Consider the following 16,229-nt stretch of genomic DNA (forward strand, 5'->3'; position numbering starts at 1 on the left):
GTTTGCACCTATATCATTTTCTGAAGGTCAGCTTCTGGGGAACCTCAAACAAAAACACATGGTAGTACCCTGGACCTTATCATTATCAGCACCTCCATGATTTCAGTTTAGATCATTTCACCCTTGGGCCCCACCTTCTATGTTACAAGTTTCGTTCCTCTAGCACCACAGCTCCAACAAATCTTCGACCCCGTATGAACCAGCAATCCGTGGATCTAGACTCTTTTACTCTCATCATCCATCTGGTAAATAGGGTTAAAAAATCTCTTTGGTAATAGTGATCAGAACTGCATTTAATATATAACAATTTGAAGAAAATCAGCATCCTTACAATAATGAGTTTTCCCTATCCCATCAGCAACATGACACATTTCGCCATCAGAATCTGTTCCATTTTGAAGGTCAAATATGAATTTCTTCACATAAATACTGGATTTTTCTAAATCAAAGTTTTGTTTCAATAGGGAATAGTACACACTTTGTCTTTTAAAAGAGCTACTAAAAAGAAAATTACCATTATAATGAGTATAAAGGTATTTTTAAAAAAGAAAGCAATTATTCAATGATTGAATTTGGTTTCTTTTATATTTAAATAATACCTCCTCATAACCTCAGAACTTTTCCCTGCACCTTTGATTCCTCTCTCTATTTTATATTTACATCCAGTCAAACTCCATGTTCTGGGGAACCATCCTGGAATATTCTTCAAGTTTTTCTTCCATTTCCATTCTGGTACCACCAATCTAATCCAGGTACTTGTTAATTTTGCAACTTCGGATTAAAAAATTATTACTGTAGTTTCCTAGTTGGTCCCCACTTTCCTCTAGCCCTTATTTGTCCTAAACGCTGCTGACATGTTGATCTTTAAACACCACTTTGTGTTGAGGTGCCTTTTCTCAATACACCTTCAGTCCTCTCTCAGCGTGGAGTCTTAACACTGGCTTTCAGTTATCATGATCTAGTGTAAACAGTAAAGACAACATGCTGAGAATGGAATTGCAGAGAGAGGGAAAAGATCTGCATCCTTGATGACATCGTTGAGCTCCTGGAGCACTTTAGTCCGAGGCCGGCAACAACTCTAGACTTCTTGCTATAAAAGATAAATTTTCTTATTTTTAACCCAAACGGAGTTGGGATTTCCTGATTTGCAGCTAAAATCATTCTAAGTGATACACACCAATATGGCAGACTTTGGATGAGCTGGGATTGGATGGAGAGAACCTTCCTCAGAGGGTTCCTAGCCTGAATTAAATACAGCTGGTGAGCAACTCATGGGCTTGGTGGGTTTGATGGCTAATTTTATGTGTTAATTTGGAGGGTGTTTTTGGATGAGATTAACATTGAAGTCAGTGAACTTTGGGTAAATTAGATTGCCTTCCATAATGTGGGTGAGCCTCATCCAATCAGTGGAAGGCCTGAATAGAACACAAAGACCAGTCTCTCCAAGCAAGAGAGAATTCTACAGCAGACTGCCTTTAGACAACGTCTGCTCCATTGCCTCTCCTGGGTCTCTGACTGCTGGCCCACAATGCAGATTTTGGGCTGGCCAGCCTCCATAATCACAGGAGCTAATTCATTATAATAAATCTCCTTCTATGTATGTATACATCCTATTGCTTCTGTTTCTCTGGAGAACCCTGAATAATACGCTAGGCAATAAAATTGACTGAATAGTAAGAAAGAAGATTAAAACATCAGACTAGCCCTAGTGAGGAAACCTTTCATGGAAGCCCCCCTATCTTGTTGGCCAGACTGGGTCATGGGTGTGAAAAACAGGATAATTGTAATGGGTGCTGGGGAGTCAACTACAAAGGCCACCACATTTTGTATGAATTGAGTGGATAGTCATACTCTTGTTCAATTCCTGTTTACGTGAATGTTTGTTTATTAGATTCACCTGAAGAACTTAACAACAACAACAACTGAGCAAACTCCCTTCCCATCCAAAGTTTCTGATTTATAGATCTAGGGTAGGGTCTAGGAATATGTGTTTGAAAAACACTCAATCCTCTGGAGATCATCTAGTCCATTTTTTTTTTTTTTTTTGTACATGAAAGAAAACAAAACTTGAATAGTTCCAGTGATATGAGTGCTTTTGCCACCTTTCCAGGTTTGGAAAGCAGGTGCAGGTGAATATGTTGCCCAGCTTCCAGAACTAAAGCTTTCTTTAGTGTCTGAGAGTCAACCATGGAAAACCTTAATAGTGGATTTAATGCAGTTCAAGAACAACACACACACACGTACACACATATGTATTTTTCTTATCTTTTGCCCCTTTCTCCTACAAAGGAGTGAATAAACAATATTTGCTTAGTTGCTTAATTAAGTGGTCTGGTTAGACAGAATCTAGTTAAGGAAGGTTTCATTTTAATCAGAGCAACTTAAGTTTTTTGCTGGAGAGAGACAGAGAGAGCGCACATTGTTTTTATCTATACAAGTTGAATTTATTGCAACAGCTTCCTCTTAGTTCTTCAAGAAGGAAATATAAGATTACGTCAACTTAAAAAAATATCATGATTGGTTATTTGGAGCTAAGGTCATCTGATTGTCATGCTTAATTGTGCAAATAATGTCTCTGACTTTTTTTAAAAAAACCTCTCAAACCATTGACGCTGTTTAAGAAAAGGAATTCTTTAAACCTACTTGTGATATATTATTTTATGATTTTTAAATTCCCTTTATTTCACAATAAAAGATTGTTTAAACTTATCAAAATCATTTTGATTTTACACCTACAGTTAGGATCCTAACATCTCGATTTTCGACACTTATAAATGCTTTAATAGATACATGGACAGTAATTTAGTTTGACTTAAATGTAATAATCAGGCCCATTTATCTAGGCTGACAAGATTTCATTTCCTAATGGTCTTTTATTGTAAATTTATTTGATTTTCTTTAACATATTATCTCATTTCTCATTGCCTTTCCATTTGAAAAAAATATGAATAATTTTCGATGGAATTATGAGGACTTGGCCTTAAGCTGACAGCTCTGAGAAACAGAGAATATCTCCACCCCTTTAAATGAATTACACAGTTTGATAACAAAGTCCCAAGAAGAAGAGAGCATTAGTTTATCAAGAAGTTATTCTAAAAGATACCAAGGATTGTGCTTCCAGAGGCTCTTGTTTTCTTTGCCAGAACAAGAATCTATTTTGGCTCCAGTTCTATATTTTCAACTGCTTTCTTGACCTCTGTCTGAATAGCCCAGTCAATTCATGCTCATCATTTGGCTATAAAACCAAACTTACCTTCTTTTCTCCAAAATTCCTTCTTCTACATTTTTATTTCCATGAATGATATCACCATCCATCCACTCAATCAAGCTGAAAACTTACAAGACATTTTGGAGACCTCTCTCTCTCCCCAATAATCAATTTGTTCCTATGTCTTGACTCTGGAAACTTTCAAGTTGTTCTCAAAACTGTGCCCACCCCCCATTCCTTCTGCTGTGCCCTCATAATTCTTGTTTGGATAATCACTACACCCTCCTAATTGGCTTTCCCTGCCTCTAGTTTCAGCCTATTCCACCCATCATCTGTGCTGGTGCAAGAGAGATTCTTATAGAAATGCCAATCTGATTTAACTCCTTATCTGAATATTCTTTACTTGCTCCCTATTGCCTAGAGGATTAAGTCCAGAGTTCTCAGCAAGGCATATGAAACCCTTCATGACCTGGTTCCAGTCTAACTCTCCAACCTCACCTCTTGTCACTCTGCCTCTATGCCTCCCTTCCTACCTCAAACTCCCCTCCATTTTTATTTATTTATTCATTTATTATTTTTTCATAAGAAATGCTTGTACAAGAAGTCTAGGCGTCAGCTATTGGCATTTCAAATCAGTGGAGAAAAATAGTTGTCTATAAATAAATGGTGTTGGAACAAATGGCTAAATTTGTGTATAAAATTAAGTTAGACCTCTAGTTTATAGCAGTTATAAAAATAAAATAAAGATTAATAAAAGATAAGTTTTTAAAGTTAAGAATTCTAAATAAATGTAGACAATTGTGTGATATATATAACTATATTTTACTTGATACTTGTGTCAAGCTAGGGCTTAGGGTTCACAAACCCTTCAAGCCCATTGTACAGACTGGGTCACAAACCCCTTACATGTAGGTCCATGAGCTAGGTAATAGAAAAATATCCTGGGAGCCATGAGTAAAAAGTTAATAGGCTTTATTCAGAGCTAGGAGCAGCCACCCTAGTGGCCTCCCAGAGTGTTCTGAGGGGCTGGCGGCATTGTGTATCAGAGCCGTTAGTCCTTTATACTTAAGCCCATAACCCAGGACACCTGGGTGCCCATACACAATTACATAAGATAATAACCAAGGAACACCTGGGTGCACGTGGATATTTACATCAAATGCTCGGCAAGATTCTGAATGACTGAGGGGCCCTGACCATTTTCCTGTATTTTTCCTACAACCTGTATGATGAGAAGGAAGTATCCATGTAAAGATCCAGGGAAAAAACATCCTTGCTGGGGAACTCTTCTACGCTAAATTAGCACAGCCATTACGGAAAACAGTATGGAATTTCTCAAACAACTATAGATAGAACTACCATAAGATTCAGCAATCCCACTACTGGGCATATATCTAAAGGAATGGATATCATCATGTTGAAGGGATACCTGTACTCCCATGTTCATCACAGCTTTATTTACAGAAGCCAAAATATGGAATGAACCGGAGTGTCACTGACAGATGACTGGATAAAGAAAATGTGGTGTATAAACAGAATGGAATAGTACTCAGCCATAAAAAAGAATGAAATCTGCCATTTGCAGTAACATGAATGAATTTGGAGAAAATTATGTTAAGTGAAAAAAGCCAGACTAGGAAGGAGAAATACTGCATGTTCCCACTCATAACTGGGTGCTAAGAAAGAAAGAGAAAGAGAGAGGGAAAGAATGAAAGAAAACCACAACAATATGTTGAACTTTCAGAAGGAGAGAACAAACCTAAGGATACTAGAGGTGGGGGGCGGGAGAGAGGGAGTTTGGGGAGTGATAAATTGGGTAAAGGATCATGATTTGTAATAATGAATATGCTAATAATAAATAATAAAAATTTTAAAAAAGAAAGAAATAATATCCTTTCGGAAGTAACAGTGCAAAGGCACTGATAATGGAAATAGTTCGCGTGTTCAAGGTCAACAAAATTCAATATGGCTGTAGTGAAAAGAGCAAGAAAGAAAGCAGAAGATGAGGTCGCAGAACTAGGAAGGAACAAAATCATGAGAGGCCTTCTACATTATGCCAGGGAGATTGGATTTTATTCTACATGTAAAGGAAGTTTTTAGAGTGTTTTAATCAAGGGTGACATAATCTGATTTATGCTTTAGAAAGATTACTCAGGAAGATTAACAGAAGCTGTACAAAAGTAGAATCAGGAACTGTAATGCAAAGAGAGAACTTTAACTAATAGGACATGAAGGTAAGAAAGCAATCCAGCATGATTTCTAAGCTCCCCTCTGCTTTTAAAGAGTAAACTCAAGTATCATCTGCTTCCATGATGCCCCAGTGGAGGAAGCCATGGTCCCCACTGTTCTTCTATCCCCTGTGCATGACTCTAAGGTACTGTTTACTCAGAGCTGTAATTATTCATTTACGTCTCTGTCCCTCACTGAACTGTAAGATCCTCAAGAGGAAGTACTGCATTGTATTTGTTGTTTCTTCAGTTCCTAGTGCAATGCTTGGCACATAATAATTACATAATGAATATTCATTGAATGCAGAGTTGAATGACTGAATAAACTCCAAGGGGCTGTTTAAATGATTTTCTTTTGCTGGATGTTTTATTATTGTCTCTGTGAAGAATTAACTGGAACTTGTTATGTATTATAATTATGTTTGTTGAAATGGCATTTGATCTGTTTCACAATTCCATGGTAGAAAGAAATGCCAAAATAAGACTGCAATTCAGAAACCTATAGTTGTAGTATAAACACAGGCTACTTGCAATTTTAATAGTTTTTTAAAAGCCTTGTTGCCAAATTATATTGTCTTTCCCCTCCCAGCCCCACCCCTTCTGTAAACACTGTATACAGGTTTATCTGTGTGTGTGAGATACATTCTGTCTTGGGTTTTGCAACAATCCTTTCATTTCTGCAAAATCAGGCTGATAATCATCCCTTCTATTACTCCCAGGATGTTAGGCAACTTCAGATAAACACATGCAATCAAAATGCTGGAGGTATTTCTGTGAATGGGAAGAGAGTAACACTAAAATTTGTTTATTTACTTACATCTTGTCTTGTTTTAAAACAGATTTAAGCAGTTCATAGTCTTTAAATGCAGTATGTACTCTTCCTAAAGGAAAGGGGAAAACATCCTGAAAATGAGAGTAGTTTCTTCAAAATATAGGACAGATATGAAAAAAATGCCTAAAAGTTACTTCTTACTCAGCAAGCAAGACTTTAATTTGATTTACAATTACACTGAAACCTCTATAAAGGTCCATGTCCAGGTCCACCTGACATTCATCTGAGTATGGGGATTACATAATACCCATTTAAGAGCTGAATAGGATGAATGCGAGATTTCCAATAATGGCACATAAAACTCTTATTTTCTTTTGGTTCTTGTCCTTTAGGATTGCCTTAAGAAAACCTTAAATTTGAAAATCAAAAGAAAAACTAGTTTAAGCATCATGTTACAAATTGTAGAGAAAAAGAATTATATAATCAAGAGATCTCAAAGATTCTATATAGTTGTTTTCGTATTTTTTAAACTAAAAATTTTATTTTTTGACTAGCAGTTTGAATGTAATGTACTTTAAATAATTCATAGGACATTGTATTTTGTAAAAACCTGGGAAAGAATTAAAATGAGAATAAAGTTAGTTTTTCTTTAAAAAAAAAATCACCTTTCTATTCCAAAAGAAAGATGGATGATACTTTTGTTAAAAATATTTTTATTTTCTTAATATTCAAAGCCCTTTGCAGTCTAGCCCGAAATGACCTTCCTGGACTGATGCTACCATCGCTGCTTCATGGAGAACTCCAGCGAGCTTCCTTTCCGTAGCTCCACAGGATCTATTCGCCCTTCTCTAAGCACTTATTATCTACATTAGAGTTTTCTAAATGCCACCTCTGTCCAGCGAGGCTACGAGATTCTTAAATTTTTTTTTCCTCCTTTTTTATTGATGTATTACATACCTAAAATGAACTAATATTTAGTTTACAGGCTGATAATTTTTTACATTTCTGTCCAGATTAAGATGTAGAGCATTTCTGGTATCCTGGAAAGCTCTGCTGGGCTGTCTTCTTAGTCAATACCCCATGCCCAGAGATAGCTGCTCTTCTGACTTCTATCACGGTAGATTTATTTGGCTTGTTCTTGAACTTCATACAAATGGAATCGTACTGGAAGTACTCTTTTGTGTCTGGCTTTCCTTCTCGCAGCATGGTATTCTTGAGATGCATCCATGTGGTTAAGCATAACAATATTTTATTCTTGTTACTGTTGTATAGTATTCCATTATATTAATATACTAAATGTAACACAATTTATGTATTTATTCTACTCTTAATGGATGTTTCAACTCTTTCCAGTTTTTGGCTGCTATGAATAAAGCTTCCATAAACCTTTTTGTTCATTTCTTTGGGTAGATGCATACTTTGATTTCTCTTAGGGAAATGTATAGAAGTGGAATTGCTGGGTCTTAGCATAGGCATATGTTATTAGCTTAATAAATACAAATAATTTTCCAAAGTGGTTGTATCAGACTGTGAGCTTTTGCAAGGCAACAATACTGTTTCCATCATCTTTATATCCCTGGGGTCTAATATAATATTTGACACATAGTAGATGTCCAGCAAAAATTTACTGAATGACTAGATGACTAGATGTATTAGGAGGATTCTTTGGTTGCAAACAACAGAACCTCTACCAAAGTTGCCACAAATGACGTTATCTTCTATGTGAAGCTACCACCTCATGTAACTCGCAACTCTCTTTCAATTTTGTTGCAAGTACATCTGCTTGGTGGAATCCAAATCTAATGTGATCTCTACCTGCAAGGGAATCTGAGAAATGTAGTTTCAATTTCCAGCCGGTAGAGTACAAGAAGGGATGCCAGAGAGGTTAGCAACGATGTTGGATGAGCCATTATGCAGATTCTGATACAGAAATTAAAGCATTAGCTAGGAAAAAGAATCATAAAGAGACAGGAGCTAGGGCTGCTTTGGAAGTCTAGGTGACAGACACTTATAAGAAAATTCACATTTCTTATAAGGACATCATTCTTTCCTTTTTGATGAATGTTCAAAGTCTTGGAAAAGAGTATAGTTGGCAAAGCTAGGGTCACGTGCCTATTTCTTGGGTAGAAGAGGATTGGACCGAGTCTCACCAAAATAGTATTAATGAAAAATTAATTCCTCAAAAGGAAATGGGATGATATTGCCAAAACAAAGGACATGGACTTAAGGGCAAAAAACCGCAAAGGCCCAGTACAGAGTTTTAAAAGTAAAGAATGATAATTTGAATATCCAAATTGCATTCTGCCTGAGAGCTGACACTCCCAAGATTTCTAGGGATTAGAGACAAAGGGGATTTAGAGAGGCCATTTCATGGGGTCAAGTATATCGGGGTATAATTTACATACAGTAAATTCACCTTTTTTTCATGTAGAACATCCAGTCAAGATATGAAACATTTCAATCACTCCAAAAAGTTCCCCCGTGTCCATTTGAGATCAATTCTCTCCTCCATGCCTAGTCCCACCCTCAGCCTCTGGCAGCAGCCATTGATTTGATTTGTCCCTATACTTTTGCCCTTTCTGGAATGTCGTATAAATGAAAGTATGTTTGACTTTTTTCACTTAACCAAGAGATCATTTTGTCCAATAGTTTTCAATCTCTTTTCTCCTCTACTAGAGATATTTTTTCACCCAAACAAACTGTTATGCAGAAACCTAATATTTGAGAGAGAGGAATGGACCACTTTCCTGAAATTGCAGTGAGGAGCCCAAATCCAAGGTTCCTTTGAGGATGCTCTCTGTAGTTTGCTCAAGGAGTTGTATTTATTCCGTATATTCCAGAACCACAATCAGTTCAGAACCTCTGTGCTATTTCAAAGTCGGCTTCTTGTTACAGAAATGTTCACAGAAATATTCACTTTCCATGGAGGAAGGGATAACCTGGGAGAACTATCAGAAGTGCTAAAAGATTTCTTGTCCTTACATTTTTATTAAATTATGGATTCTTACTTAGTTGATATTCTTGCTAAAAATGTTCGGTTCAGGTCCACTAGGTGTCAGTTGCCATCTCTTATATCTTTTTAAGTTGGCTTCTTTTAAATGCCACTATTAACCATTAAAGTGGCAATTGCCTGGGTATCACTCTATCCAAATAAACTTGAAGGGAAGATGCTGCAGATTATGGCTTCTCGACCTGTTCAATATGGTAGTCACTAGTCACATGTGGCTATGGAGCATTTGAAATGTGGTGAACCAAACTGAGGTGTGCTGTAGCTATAAAATACACACCAGGTTGAAGACAGTACAATAAGAGGATGTAAAAATATTTTATTAATAATTTTTAGATTGATTGCATTTTGAAATGATATCTTAAATATATTGCATAAACAAAATATATGATTAAAATTAATTTCCTCTGTATTATTTTATTTTTTTAAAATGTGACTATAAGGAAATTTAAAATCACATGTGTATCTCATATTTGTGATTTACATTATGTTTCTATGTGACAGTGCTGATCTAGACAAATCTCTAATTGTGCATTTGCTAATCTTTCCCAAGAAAGAGCCAAAATCGATACTTCCTTAGTCAGGATCTCAGAGATCATGAGAGAACCAGGTGACTTCCATTTTGGGGGGTCCTTCCTAGTAAGTTTTTAAAAATGGGAAATGCCAAAAGCAGAGTTATATAGTTTTCTTTATACTTTTGTATTGGAAACTTTTATACTTAATAAAGCAACCCTTTTAATAAAAAAAATACATTGCAATGCAGTGTAGTGTGTTGGCCATAAGACAATTTTAGGATTTATAAAAAAGAGAACAATACAGGTGATGTGGTCTAGCTATGGAGTAAAATGTGAAAGTTGGTAAAAGAACTTTCCATCTCTTGATTTATATCTGTAAATTGTATGTATAACCTTATTTAGCAATGACTTTCAGAAGTCTAAATTGGAAGTCCTTTCCGAATGTGATTCCCAGCCCCAATTATCCACATGCCCTACCCTCCCACCCCAGTAGTGATAGGCCCTGCCTTCCAATCTTCTTATGCATCTGCTATTTGTACCTTCTATGTGCCAGGCTGTCTGCTATACACTTCACATTATTTCGAGGATTTGCAACAAATTGCTAGAAAAATGCCATTGTTATGGTGTGAAAGGATGACTGCTAATTCTCCCCCAAACTTGTTTCAACAATGATATCCTTTAAGGGGTTAGAGTGATTGGAAGTTTGAGACAGAGAGGATGATAAATATTAAAGACAGAGAGTGACAAGAAATTAATCCCTGTTGCTTGTCTACACATAGCTAACCTAATCTTCTCACCTGTGCAGCATCTAGACTCATCTAGAAAGCTCTTTTTCAGAAGCTGATTGTTTGCTTCTGTGTATGCTAGACTGTGCCAAATTGGAGGCATTTTCAAAACTATTATCTGGAGGGGTGGGAGGTAGGCTGTATCCCCACCTTCCATGACAGCGCTACCTCCTAGTTACAAATTACTCATTTCAAACCCTGCATTAGGCGAATGCCGATTTGCCAACGGGGCTCTCAGGTTCTTATGCTCCTCTATGTATATGCTCTTTATGCCTGTAAAGCTGGGTTTTGTTTCGTGACTATGTAAATTGGAGCTTAGGGAGTTTCTTTTTTCACTATGACTGGAACCATGGTGAGGCTCTCTCCACAATCTGCCACTTTATACACCTCTGAGCTGTGTGGGCAGAAAACAAGGCAGAAGGAGCTCCTGAATGCACTTTTTACCTGGTTTAAACAGGAGTTTTAATTTTTTCCTCTTCCTCGTCATCCCTATGGGGCTTGAAGTAAAAGCAGGATTCATAGAGGTTTTATTCATTTATTTTTAACTCTATTTTGGGTTATAGGATGCTTGGATTTTAACACTTAGGTTATCGATGGAACAATCCCTCAGACTTCTGGAATATGGTAGAATGCTAGATGATTTTTTAGTTTAGGCAGGTTTACTGTCCTTTTCTAATGCACTTCTGTGTGTTGGCTAATTACAAAAGCCAACTAGATATTATCTTCACCAAACCATAGCTGCTTGGAAAGGGCTTCTCCTCTCACATATTCATTCAACTTACATTTACTGACCCTCTACTATGTGCTTGTGCTTGGTGCTGGGGGTCCAAAGACAAGTGAAACAAGGTCCTTGCCCTCAAGTGGCTCGAGGTCAAGGGGGAGATATGAGAAAGTAGACAAATACAATACAGTTAGGAGGTGACCCCTGAGCTGCATCTTGAAGGACAGGTAGAGTTAGCCAGGTGAAGAAGGTTTTTTGTTTTTTAAAATAGATTTTATTTTTTAGAGCAGTTTTAAAGCACAGCAAAACTAGGCACAAGGTACAGAGATTTTTCATATGTCTATCTCCTGCCCCACACATGCACAGTCTCCCTCATCATCAACATCCCCCACCAGAGTGGTACAATTGCTACAACTGATGAACCTACATTGACACGTCATTATCACACAAGTCCGTAGCGCACCTTAGAGGTCACTCTTGGTGTTTTATGTTCCATGGGTTTGGACAAATGTATAACGTCATGTACCCACAATTATAATGTCATACGGAGTAATTTCATTGCCCTAAAAATCCTCTGTGCTCCACCTGTTCATCTCTCCCTCTCCCCAAACCCTGGCAATCAGTGATCTTTTTACTGTATCCATGGTTTTGCCTTTCCAGAACGTCAAGTAGTTGGAATCATACACATACAGCCTTCTCAGATTAGCTTCTTTCACTTAGTAATATGCATTTAAGTTTCTTCCATGTTTTTTCATGGCTCAATAGCTCATTTCCTTTTGGTGCTGAATAATATTCCTTTGTCTGGATGTACCACAGTTTATCATCCATTCACATACTGAGGGACATCATGGCTGCTTCCAAGTTTCGGCAGGGCTAGGTACTTTAAGCAGACAGAGTAGAACTTGTAAGGGCACAGAGGGATGAGAGCAGGCCTTTTTGGAAACTTGTACGTGGTGTGTAGAGTGTGCAGGGACGTTGCTTGGACAGTGACAGAGAAGGCTCATCTTTCATTTGGGGGATCATTCCAAAACCACAATGTGGATCCTGGTCCTCTAGTGGCATTTCCACCATTATAATGTGTCACCTTGTGGAGCTTGCCTAGAAACAGATATAGGAAAGTCTTGTTTATGTATGATTCATAAGTTTATTTGGTTAATTTTACAACCTTACTTAGAAACAAAAAAGCTTCTATTAGGATGATTTTGTTATAGGGTATATTATGACAATCAAGTCAAGGGTTTGAGTGCAGTTTGGCTTTCTCATGAGTCAAAGAATTGTGTGGTTTTGGTTTTTGACGAGAGCTCCATTGCATATTTTGGACAGGAGCCCAGCTTTGGAGGTTGATGGTAGTGGTGGTGGTGGTGATCTATCCAATTTAGCTGAATGCTAGTGAGCCACCCTCCATTTCGAAATAAACTAAATAATAAATGAGTCACTCTGAGAACATAGTCTACAGCTTCATTAACAGGAAAACAATTACTGTTGCTGTTCAATACTTTATGAACTAAGTGGGGTTTACATGACAGATGTAATTATGCCATTAGCATGCCAGTAATCAATCAGATCAATATTTCACTTAAAGACTCTAAAGGCACCTGATTGTTTTTCCTCAACAGACTTTATTTCATGTCTTAATGTAAAAACATTGGTTGATTGGTTGATCTTATAATATTCTTTCTTGAACACACTTGAATTATTAATCAGCTGTCATTATCTGTGTCCCTGAGAAAGTCAGGTGTCCACAGCTTGGAGAACTAGCACTTTACTTTCATTTGTGAATGCATTTGGAAGGTGTAAGTTGTTATGTGAATGCCGACTATTATTATTCTATTTTTGCTCTCCTCTTTTTTTCAGGACAATGACACAGATGAGTGTGGGGATCTCTGTTTTATACTATTGAAGTATTTAGAAATCATGTCATAAAGATGTTCACATCCTTTGATCCAATCCTTCCTCTAGGGATGGATCTTACATAAATAATTCCACAGAAGGAAGAAATCTCTCTGCACTTTGCTGCTTGGTCATTGTGGTGTTATTTACAATAGGGGGAAAACCCAACTCAACTTGTTAGCAAACAAAGTAGAAACTATTTAAATATTTAAGATTATGGAAATGCTTTAATAACCAAATGCGTGAGGAAATATTATACTGACATTTAATACAAGTATGATAGTTGAGAAGTTGGAATAGAAAGACGGAAAGATGCATAGACAGACTGTGTGAAAAAGCAGAATATGAATTGACTCACGGACACACCATACGAAATGAATAAACCTATGAAAAAAAATTGTGACATTAGAATTTAGGACGGGAAATTAGGGAGATGGAATTTATTATGCTATTCTTTTACCAAAATGTTTCTTCAATATTGATGTGATATCTTGTCAATGATTTTAAAATTAAAGCCTTATAGGCCTTTACTCCAAAAAGCACTCACAAAATTTTATATTTAGGGCAATCTTTGAAAGAAACTATTCCTATAGGGTCATTGAATGCATCATCATCACATTCAGAGCCTATTTGTTAGATGCCCTTGGTTTGTGGCTGAGGGTTATTAATATTTGCCCTCTAGTGGCTTAAAGCTGTAAATAGACAATTTTGGTGTAATTTTTGGTTGCTCCAGCTAATGTCTCTGTGAAGATATGATAATTGTTATCGTAAAATTAAAGCCCATGTGGATTATGTCTGAAAAGCATAATACGGTCAGTCCCTCCTATCCTAAACCTGCCCTTTGTAGCTTTTTTGCTTATGTTCATGAGGTCAGAGTGGCTTAGAAGTTGGGAGCCTGGGTTTTGCAGTGGAGAAAACTGCTTCATAATCAGAGGTTCTGCCACGCACTAGCTTGGTGACTTAGGCATATTTCGTCACCTTGCTTTCCTCATCTACTAAATGGTAATATTCATAATATCACCTCATGGTATTCTTTGGTGGATGAAATACTGATAGGAGTGTGTAATGTAGCACAAATGCAAGGCTTGTAAAGTGCTATTATCATCACTAGTTTTCCACTACTGATTCTGGGGCTGTAGCGTTGACCTTGGTGCTGGGGATAAACAAAGAACTCTGAGGTTTACAGTCCTTTAAAGGGATTTCCAGCTGCTTGAGGAGATAAGCTATGTTTCTATGCAATAATAGTGAAAATACGCAAGGAGTGAATGCTAAAGAAGTGATTAAGTTATATGTCATTGCTTCGGCGACAGTACTATTCACATTTTATGTCTATGTTATTGGGATGCATCTAATAATTGATAATGACTTACGATTTGGCAGCCTCATTGCAGCATCTTTTCATTTTTAGTGGTATATAAAATGATGGTACATCTTGAGCTGATGATGTCTCAGATTCAATGAAACATGGTGGTTAGTAGTAATGTGTAATATTAAAAAAAAAAATTGCCATGGGCTCAGTAAAGGGTAAAGTGGGTTATAAGCATTATCAAACATTATCCTTAGAAGAAGTTCTATGAATTTGGGAAACGAAAAAAACCACTGGAGAAATGATTAATGATTTTTAAGGCAGTGAGGTTACAAAGGACTCCCAAGGTCAGACTTAAGCTAAGTTGCTAAATAAGGAGAGCTGATTTGGATAATCTGAAAGAGGAGCAGCGATTCCAGGAAGAGAGTTGCTGCCAGACCAGCATCCTGCCTGGAGAAGTTGTGCTATGATACAGTTACCTAGCGGCCACTCTGGCTATTTATTACTTATTAGAACCTCTCCCACCCTTACTAAATTCCTTTAAAGGGAGGACTCGGCACAGCTTTTCTTTAGTCTGATTTCTTCTCTCATCTGGTTTTTCAGCCTCAGCACTATTGGCATGTTGGGCTGGATAGTTCTTTGTTGTAGGGGACTTCGTTGTGCATTATGGCGTATTTAGCGTCATCCCTGGCCTTTATCCACTGGGTGCTAGTAGCACCTCCCAGTTGTCACAACCAAAAATGTCTCCAGACATTGACAAATGTCCCCTGGGGTGGCAAAATCACCCACAATTGAGAACCACTATGTTAGAGAAAAGAGCACTCACAAAATAGAGCCATTGCGTCTCATATTTTTCCTTTGGCTTAATTGCCATTCTGTTTTCAGTTCTATTTGTCTTCAGATATTTCTTTTTTCCCCAATAGTGTTGGGCATGCTTTATATTTACTGCCATGTTTTATTTTCGTGTGTGTGTGTGTGTGTGTGTGTGTGTGTGTGTTAAGAAAGAACAATCACAGACTAGAAAATTTTTTTTTTTACAACTCTTCTATCTTGCTCCTGAAGTCTTGCCAGTATACCACACTGAGGCCATTGTGTGTAAGTCTAACAAGCATCTGCTCACTTGTCAGTTCACCATTAAGTCTTAAGTATGATGGGGGAGGGGGATCGTTCTTGGGGAGCATTTTTTTTTAAACTTTTTATTTTGAGATAATTTTACATTTATAGAAGAGTTGCAAAGATGGTACAAAATGTTCTGGCGTACCTTTCTCTCAGCTTCATCTAATTTTGGCATCTTACAGAACTGTGGTACATTTATCAAAACTAAGATCTTAGCATTGATTGATACAATACCATTACTTGGATTTCCTTAGTTTTTCCACAAATGTCCTTTTTCTGTTTCAGATGCAATCCAGGATTCCTCCTTGCATTTAGAGAGAACACAGTTGTTTTGTTTGTTTGTTTGTTTGTTTAATGGAAAGAATATGAGGGTACTTCAAAAAGTTCACGGAAAGACTTGCATTATCTTTCAATTCTATTTTTCCACAAACGTTTTGAAGCACCCCTGTATAGAATGTATTCCTGGAAAACTGATGATTCTCAGAGCAAATCTAAAAAATTCTTGCTGGAAAACAATTTGAATAACAGTGAGCTAGCTAGAATAAATGATGGTGAGCAGAATTTTCAAAGTAGGGGCCTATCCCCGTTAGCACTCACCGCGCTGAAAAGTTTCCCTGTTTCTGCTTCAAGTGGAAAGCTTCCTCTGGAATCGACGCTCCCTGAGGCAAAAACAGCTGTAAC

This window comes from Cynocephalus volans, chromosome 7, assembly GCF_027409185.1.
Source record: "Cynocephalus volans isolate mCynVol1 chromosome 7, mCynVol1.pri, whole genome shotgun sequence".
NCBI classification, from domain to species: domain Eukaryota; kingdom Metazoa; phylum Chordata; class Mammalia; order Dermoptera; family Cynocephalidae; genus Cynocephalus; species Cynocephalus volans.